The sequence below is a fragment of the Balaenoptera acutorostrata genome, chromosome 6 (assembly GCF_949987535.1).
Source record: "Balaenoptera acutorostrata chromosome 6, mBalAcu1.1, whole genome shotgun sequence".
Lineage (NCBI taxonomy): Eukaryota > Metazoa > Chordata > Mammalia > Artiodactyla > Balaenopteridae > Balaenoptera > Balaenoptera acutorostrata.
The window spans coordinates 6,772,712-6,780,919 of NC_080069.1; the positions used below are offsets into that span (position 1 = coordinate 6,772,712).

Here is an 8,208-nt window from a genome sequence, read left to right on the forward strand (position 1 = left end):
CCTGGCCTGTCAGCTGCTACATTCATAAAACTTATCATAACTCCCAACCCTCTTCATTTCCACTTTCCAGGCAAACTTTTGGAAGTGTAGATGGAAGATTCTGTGGTGTACCTTTGCTTTATTCAATTGAGGCAATGCACGCAAGAGAATTCTGCAGACCCTAAAGTCAGACAGAAATATCCATTACTATTTTCATTTTTTAATTGAGATAATACAGTATGAGAATGCATCAGACAAATCTGGACTTGAATCCTGGCTTTGCCCCGACACATATGTACAGCTTATGCATGCACACATGCACTCACACACGCACACACTTGTGAGCAACTAGTCACACATATGTACACGCGAACACAGACGTTCCCACTCATGCATCAATTTGGGGCCAGAAGACTGGGTTTGAGTCCTACCTCCACTACATAGCAGGTGTGTGACCTTGAACAAGAGACTAAACATCTGTGCCTCTGTCTCCTCATTTGTAAATCAGAAACAATAACAGTACCCATCTCACACCCTTACAAGGTGGTTGTAAAGATTAAATCAACTAGCTACTCAGAACAGTGCTTGGCAATTAGTAAATGCTACATATTTATTTGCTATTAACATTAAGGGGACAAACTCAGCACGGTTAGAAGAGAGATTTCTTTCCCAACATGGCTTTTAATGAAATTTTCCACGTGTAAAGGGGAGAAGGAAACATGTGAATTAACAAAAGTTTTAATGGGTCAGGTCATCTTGATACCGCACACGGAAAGGCTGCAGAGTTTTCATAGCGAATGTCGGGCTTTTCTGGTTTACCCACAGGGAGAGTCAGGCCTGTGCACCAGAGACTTTCAGGAGAAATGTGAGACCACAGCGGGTAAACACTGTAAGTGCCTCAAGGTTCGTTTCGAGCTGTTCTCCTAAGAGTTTAATGGATGCAATTATCTGATTTCTCAGAAATCTGGGGGATTGGGTGGGGCCTCTCAATGTGAAAGAAAATAATCCTCACGGTTTAATATCTACTTTCTTGAGTGATGGAATATGCAGGGTCACCGTTCTCGTTGCTGCTCTATTTCCTGCATACCAACCCCTTAGTGTGGCTGTATCATTTTGTGTCATATTTAGAGTTGTGTTAGGTTTATACAGACTGTTTAAAAATGTTTATTGCTTTTCAGATTTTCTCTCTCTAATTATGATGTGCTTTGGACAGATTTGGACAGACCTTGATTTGGACTTTGGGCTGAATAATCAGCCGTTTGGAGGTGCTAAGAGAAGAATGAAGCATATGTACTAAGTGGTGGAACTAGTGGGATTTAAAAGAAACACTAAGTCCCAAAGTAACAACCTTGGTTATTAATTCTGATTTATTCTTCATCACAGCCCATCCTAACCTTGATTTCCAGCAGGCTTAAGGAGAGATGTTCATCCGCTGGTAGTGAAACTTCCTATTTGTACAAAGGAAAAAAAAAAAATTCTCCTTTGACATACGGTACGTAACGCTGTCTCTATATGATGGTTTAATATGTAAATCTTTGCACCTTTGATTTCTATATAGAAATTTATTTCTGCATCTTCTCTCGTCTACAACCTACTGCCAGAGGGCTTCCTTAAGGGTTCACATCCCTTTACTTTGACTCATGGAGATATGGTGTGCCCGCCTTCCCTCAACTGTAAATTTTTAGTTACACACATTATCAACTCATCAACTGCTTCTCATTTTAAATTTATTTTTATTTATTTATTTTTGGCTGTGTTGGGTCTTCGTTTCTGTGCGAGGGCTTTCTCTAGTTGCGGCCACTCTTCATCGCGGTGCGCGGGCCTCTCACTATCGCGGCCTCTCTTATTGCGGAGCACAGGCTCCAGACGTGCAGGCTCAGCAATTGTGGCTCACGGGCCTAGTTGCTCCGTGGCATGTGGGATCTTCCCAGACCAGGGCTCGAACCCATGTTCCCTGCTTTAGCAGGCAGATTCTCAACCACTGCGCCACCAGGGAAGCCCCCTGCTTCTCATTTTTATCGAGGAATATGAGCTGCTCAAGGTTTTTAGATAAATACAATAAATACTTACATTTACCCAATTAACCATTTCTTTTTTTGAGATACCTCCACCAAAATAGTGTGATATAAATTGCTTCCTGAAAAACTTTGGAGTTACACTAGATTATAGCTTAAACATTTATATGCAAACAAAATTTTAAAAAGGGTTTAAATGGGAATAAATGATGGACAGGTAATCCATTTTTTGATGCCCTATGATGTCTCAGGCACTACTCTTTATTTAAACTATTTTACTTAATCCCCACAACAAGCATGTGAGAAATTCAGTTATAGGGGCAAGGAAACCAAGGAATTGTTGAAACTCAGTAAATTGCACTCATTGTAAGGGCTAGAGATGAGATTTTATGCTAGATATAAATAACTAAATATTCTGTTTTTCTAATGTAGAAGTCTTTATGAATATTTCAAGCACACTATTTATTTTTTAGTACTATTTTTTCAATCAACAGAATTTATTAAGGACTGAGTATCCACAGTGAATGCATTATGATAGCACTGGAAAAATGAAAAATCTGATTCCCATCTTCAAAGATGGGAATTTGGAGAAAACATACAATCCACGCCTTCGATGACCACAACACTCTATGAAACATGGGACAGACAAATAGGGGTAAAGACAACTGGATTGGTTCTCATTTATGGAAAACCTCTTGGAAGAGGGGTGAATTACACGAGGCCCTCAAGGATGGGCAGGGATATATTGGCAGGAGGATCTATCACCAACTTGGGGTTGGCGCTCAGCATACTGCATTCAGGGGACAGTAGGAAGGTCCCCCCACTAGGGATGTGCTCAAATCAAAGAGCTGTGAGAGGGTGGAGGGTATATGACCAATTTGACCAGGAGTGGAACAATCGGTAGGAAGTCTGGACTTAAGGATATAAACACAGAAGGTAATATTAGAATTTTATGAGCCCCAACGTATCTTAATGATGGAAGTATTTTAAAATATTGTAGGGCCAAAAGGGACTAAAATGATGATGCAGTTAGGAAGATAATTGGGGCAATTTAGGCTCGAGGTGATAAAATCTGGTTCAAGATGATAGTGCACATATAAAGGGGGAAAATAGAATGCAGTGATTCATTAAAACTATGAGATCTAGTGGAAAGTTCCAGTGGTAATTGTTTGATTTGGAAAAATGGTTTTGCAATTTATTTGATTTTACAGGAGAACCATGTTATCTAATCCAATTGGTACTGGTGTTTGGTTGCACAACCACAGAGTTAAAGAAAGGAATCATTAGGAAAAGATATAGACATGTAGTTTGAACATTTAGTTATCTTGAAAACATTTATTGCATAAATGTTCATGCATTTACCAACACTTGGTGCAATTCCAAGCCTTTTCTTTGATGGATATGTCCATTGGAGTTCTAAATCATCCTTCTTGTAAAAATCATACCCTTAGGGCATTACTTACAAGTTCAGGTTGTTTTTCTTCGAATGAATTAAAGACTGTTACAAACCAATATGATCAAAAAATTCACCTACATTTTGATTTCCCTCCCAATCTCTCAAAGTTATCTCACCTACGCCACCCTTCAACAGCAATCATTTCAGTGACAGTTTTATTAAATCTTTCGAAACGATTCCCTTTAGTTTTCAAAGAAAGATATCTTTCTTTTTGCTCTAATGTTTCATTGATTTATTTGATATCTAACTACATTACATACATACAATAATAAGTACAACTGCCATAAATAGGTTTAGAGAAAACACAGCTGACTTTTGGTTTAAATATGACTCAACTAGAATCCACAAGAGTGCAAACAAAAGCTCCCAGGTGGGATGGGAGCTTTCAGGGGGCTCCCAGCCGCAGTCACCGTGTTGTTTTGATAGCATGAGTCATTAGTTAATCCAGCAAGTTAGAAAGGAGAGACTGGCGAAGAGCTTGTATTGTTCTATACAGAACACAATCCTCTAAGAGCTAAATGGTAACTGATATTTATCATAGTTACCATGTGCATTAAAATGGAGCCTGGTGTGAAGGGTTTCTCATTTTATAATGAGCATAGCTTGACTTTAAACATATAGACCTTCCACATTTTCTTTTGGGGAACTTCCAGTTCAACAGAGAGTAAATGGCAACTCTAACGATTTTTAAATTTGTAGCAAAATCGAGGCAGCAAGCAGATAAGAAATGAGATAGAACTTGATATTGTAAGGTAAGAGTTTAAAAAATGTGTTTAAGCCACAATTTTATTCATTTCCCACATTCTTTAGAGGTTAATCCACATGAACGCCTATTGACTTTTTTAAACTGTATCTTTTCCAACATTTATAAAATTATGAAATATTTATTTGCAAGAACCACTTTAGGAAATTTTTTTTAGAGCTTTCAGAAACATGAAGTAAATCGATCATTCTGATTTCCCAAATAAGTGAAGTTAAGCTGAAAAGTTATCACTAATTTCCTTGAAGTCATCCATCAGGTTGACAAAAGCAAAGATTATAATGAAACATAAGATACTTAATCCAAGTATACTACTTGGATTAAGTATCTTATGTTTCATTATAGTTAATCCATCTTATCCTTTGACATGATACCCCTCTATCTGTTCTCCCATCTCACTCTCTTTTAAATCTAAGACTTTCACTGATAGATCTGAATGGCAGAGCCTCGGTCACATGCCAGCTCCTACTACATGGCAGGCTGGTTAAGTCCATACCTGACTTCCACTTTGGCACTCCATGTCCATAAATTAGGAAGCACCCAAACACAGGGAGTTAAAATTACAGATTGTGAAAATTGAACACTATAGCTGATTTCAAATCATGCCATCTCATGCCAAAATGAATCTTTTTCAAGGGTAAAGGATAAAAATGTGAATATCTCAACTCTCTATTTTAAAATATAATCCAATTCAACAGACTGAAATATCTTTAAAAAAAATCAATAGAAGGAATGTTGAGTGCATTCATCATGGAAGTGTATCTCCACCATAGTTCATCTTTCAAACCCCTCTATGTGATAACCATGTCACATCTAGTGTTTTATAAATTGGGTGATTCTCAAAAATCCATTTTAGTGGGTATATGTCATTTAGTGGGCATCAGGACGGCCATTTACAGCTTTTAGGTCTCTCGGAGATTTTTAATTATGACAGGATGGGTAGGCATGCAGTGCAATGCCAAAACTCAGCCATACATTACTTGTACTTAAGAAGCAGGGGAGTTTGGAGCTGAGTACTTTAGCTGATAAAACACACATTTTTCACCTACCAGACCTCAGCTCCACTTGGCTCTGATTTCTTAAGTAAATTAATTTTGTTCTATCAATGATGCTACCATTAGTTGATAATCCAGGAGGCATGCCATGCATATTTCACCCTTCGCTGGCTTCTTACTGTTTCTGAACATCGGCTGAATATAAAAAGGAGAAATTTTGGATGTGCTTGGAGACCCACTACCTTTAGCTTTAGCTCAGAAATCGTACAAGTTTGGTGAATGTGCCAGCAGTTTTGAGCAGGACCTGGGAGATAGTTGGAGTGATTATTCTAATTTCTATAAGGGAACAACATATTAGCAGATTTAACTAAAGTGTCCCCATGTTCACTGAATTGAGAATGAATTTGTGTTTCTAATATTAACTTTGTGAGGATACCAATTACTTTTGGAGTTCTAGTGTTCTGTGTTTGTCTCCCACTCAGGCCTGGAAAGTCCCTCGGGTTAGGATGAAAGCCTAACACCTAGTGCAGTGTTTAGCATGTAGTTTCTGCTTAAAATGTGGAGGGGGGGGCGTGGGGGGCGGGGCTTGAGGTGGGAACAGAGGTCTCATGTTTATGAGGACCAGATGAACCCACTAAGAACATTATCAAAGAGGATTTGGGAATTAATGATCAAACAACAGAATACAAGAATTAAGACTCTGAAAAGATAATACAAGAAGCTTTCCAGGAGTACCTCAGATAGACAAGAAGCTCATTCAGAAAGAAGAAAAAATCAGATGTCTATGCTTTTTTCCTGGGCTGCTGACTGAGTGGAAGGCCGAGAGTGCAGGGCACATTCGGGTGGGTGCTTTTAGGGTCTACCCAAATATCCCACAACTCAGCCTGGGGAAAACTTATAACAAGTTCTTTGAATGTGGGAACTTAAGAAACTAAAAGAATAAGATAACCCTTCCAGGCATCATAATCAGGGAGGGAGAACCCAGCTGTGAAGCCTTTGGGACCTTTAATAACAGGCTGTGAGGACAGAGAAAGCCCCGTGGTCTACCCCAGTGACACACCCTCGCTACAGGGCTGGCCTTGCAAGGCCGGCAAGGCATTCCCAATCACTGGCTACACTTGGGCTTGATCAGGAGACAGTGTGACTCAGCAGGAGGGGCTACACTGGCTGAATGTGACATTAACAACCCATTATGGCCAACGGTGGTTGAGTGAAGAGAAGTTCCACGGGCAGCAGCAGGGAGAACGCGTGAGCCACTTGGATTCTATTTGGGAATAGGGATGGCTTTTCCGGGGAAAGTCCAATGATGCTTCTGGCCTCCGACCTGTTCAGGGCCACTTTTTTCATCTTAAATGATTGAAAGTGAGGAGGCATCTTTAGGAACAACATAATGATACAATTGTGTTTTAGAATTTTAAAATAGTATTAGTAATTCTAATCACTTTATGTCTTAAAGTATGTACAGCTTTACCGAGTAGAGATATATAACTAGTCATCATTTGCATCTGGTCAGACACAGGTTTTAGAGAGAAGAGTGGTGTGACCAACATAGAAAGCATTCTGTTTTGACTTGATTGTAAGAGACAACTTTTGGGAGGTCAGAGAGAAGAGATGAAAAAGGGATGTTTAATTCCTGAAAACTTTTCTGTCCTATTTGAGACCGTGAATATTAGCAAAAGAAAAAAAAAAAAAGAAAAACTAGTAAAAGTCGTGCTCACTTCGGCAGCACATATACTAAAATTGGAATGATACAGAGAAGATTAGCATGGCCCCTGTGCAAGGGTGACATGCAAATTCATAAAGGGTTCCATGTGTTTTTGGACTGGGAGTTTGGGGTTAGTAGATGCCAACTATCACATATAGAATGGATGGATAACAAGGTCCTACTGTATAGCACAGGGAACTATATTCAATATCCTGGGAAAAACCATAATGGAAAAGAATATAAAAAAGAATGTATGTATAACTGAGTCACTTCACTGTACAGCAGAAATTAACACAATATTGTAAATCAATTATACTTCAATTAAAATAAATAATAATAAATAATAAATAAAAGAAAGAAAATAAAAAGAAAAAAGTTGATATTGATTTCATACTGAAATGAAAATGTTTGGGATATATTGCATTAAATAAAATATATTAAGAAAGTAAAAAAAAAATAGTAAAAGTCACTCTGCTAAAGAATGTAATTCACCTAAATCACAGCATTCCATATTCTGAACCCTTTTTAAACACACGGTTTGCAAATAATTAATAACCTGGAAACTGTGACAGATTGTGGATTCTGAAAACAGAAAACCCCTTTTTAAACAAAAAAAATTTTTGAGTATTTCTCTATGTACTGTTCATATTATGTTTTCCTATCTATCCTGTCCCTGCTTGACTTGAATTGGGTGGCAAAAGGATATTTGATTATGTTAGATTTCTGCCTAAGGTTAACGAGTAATGTTTGTGATCTGAAACAGGTATATTACGTTCATAGTGTCAGGAATGCCTCCCGCTGTGCAAAAAAGGTGTCAAAATGCCAATAACCAAGTGTGTGGGGAAGGTGATAGGGACTATATCTGGGTACTTGGTGGGCGGATCATAAACTCTAAATAAGTGGCACTTGGGCTCGGACAGCATCATACTTCGTCCACATATGTCTTTTCCTCTGCACCACCAAACCCCATCAACTCGCAGCCTGCGACTTTAAACGTTTCCCTGAGCAAATCTCAAGGTATTTCTTTCTGACTCCCCTGTAAATAGGTGGTGAAGAGAGAAGTCTCCTTTGCTTTCAAAAGTCTACGTTAAAACTCCAGGGCTTCCCTGGTGGCGCAGTGGTTGAGAGTCTGCCTGCCAATGCAGGGGACACGGGTTCGAGCCCTGGTCCGGGAAGATCCCACATGCCGCGGAGCAGCTGGGCCCGTGAGCCACAACTACTGAGCCTGCGCATCTGGAGCCTGTGCTCCGCAACAAGAGAGGCCGCGATGGTGAGAGGCCCGCGCACCGCGATGAAGA

General features: G+C 39.2%; 1 non-coding gene across 1 annotated transcript; it reads left to right on the forward strand.

Moving 5' to 3' along the window:
- Nucleotides 1-6,915: 6,915 nt before the first annotated feature.
- Nucleotides 6,916-7,022, forward strand: LOC114239202 (U6 spliceosomal RNA). The gene has a single exon (XR_003624389.2). It is a non-coding gene; the product is annotated as a U6 spliceosomal RNA (small nuclear RNA).
- The last annotated feature ends 1,186 nt before the right edge of the window (nt 7,023-8,208 follow it).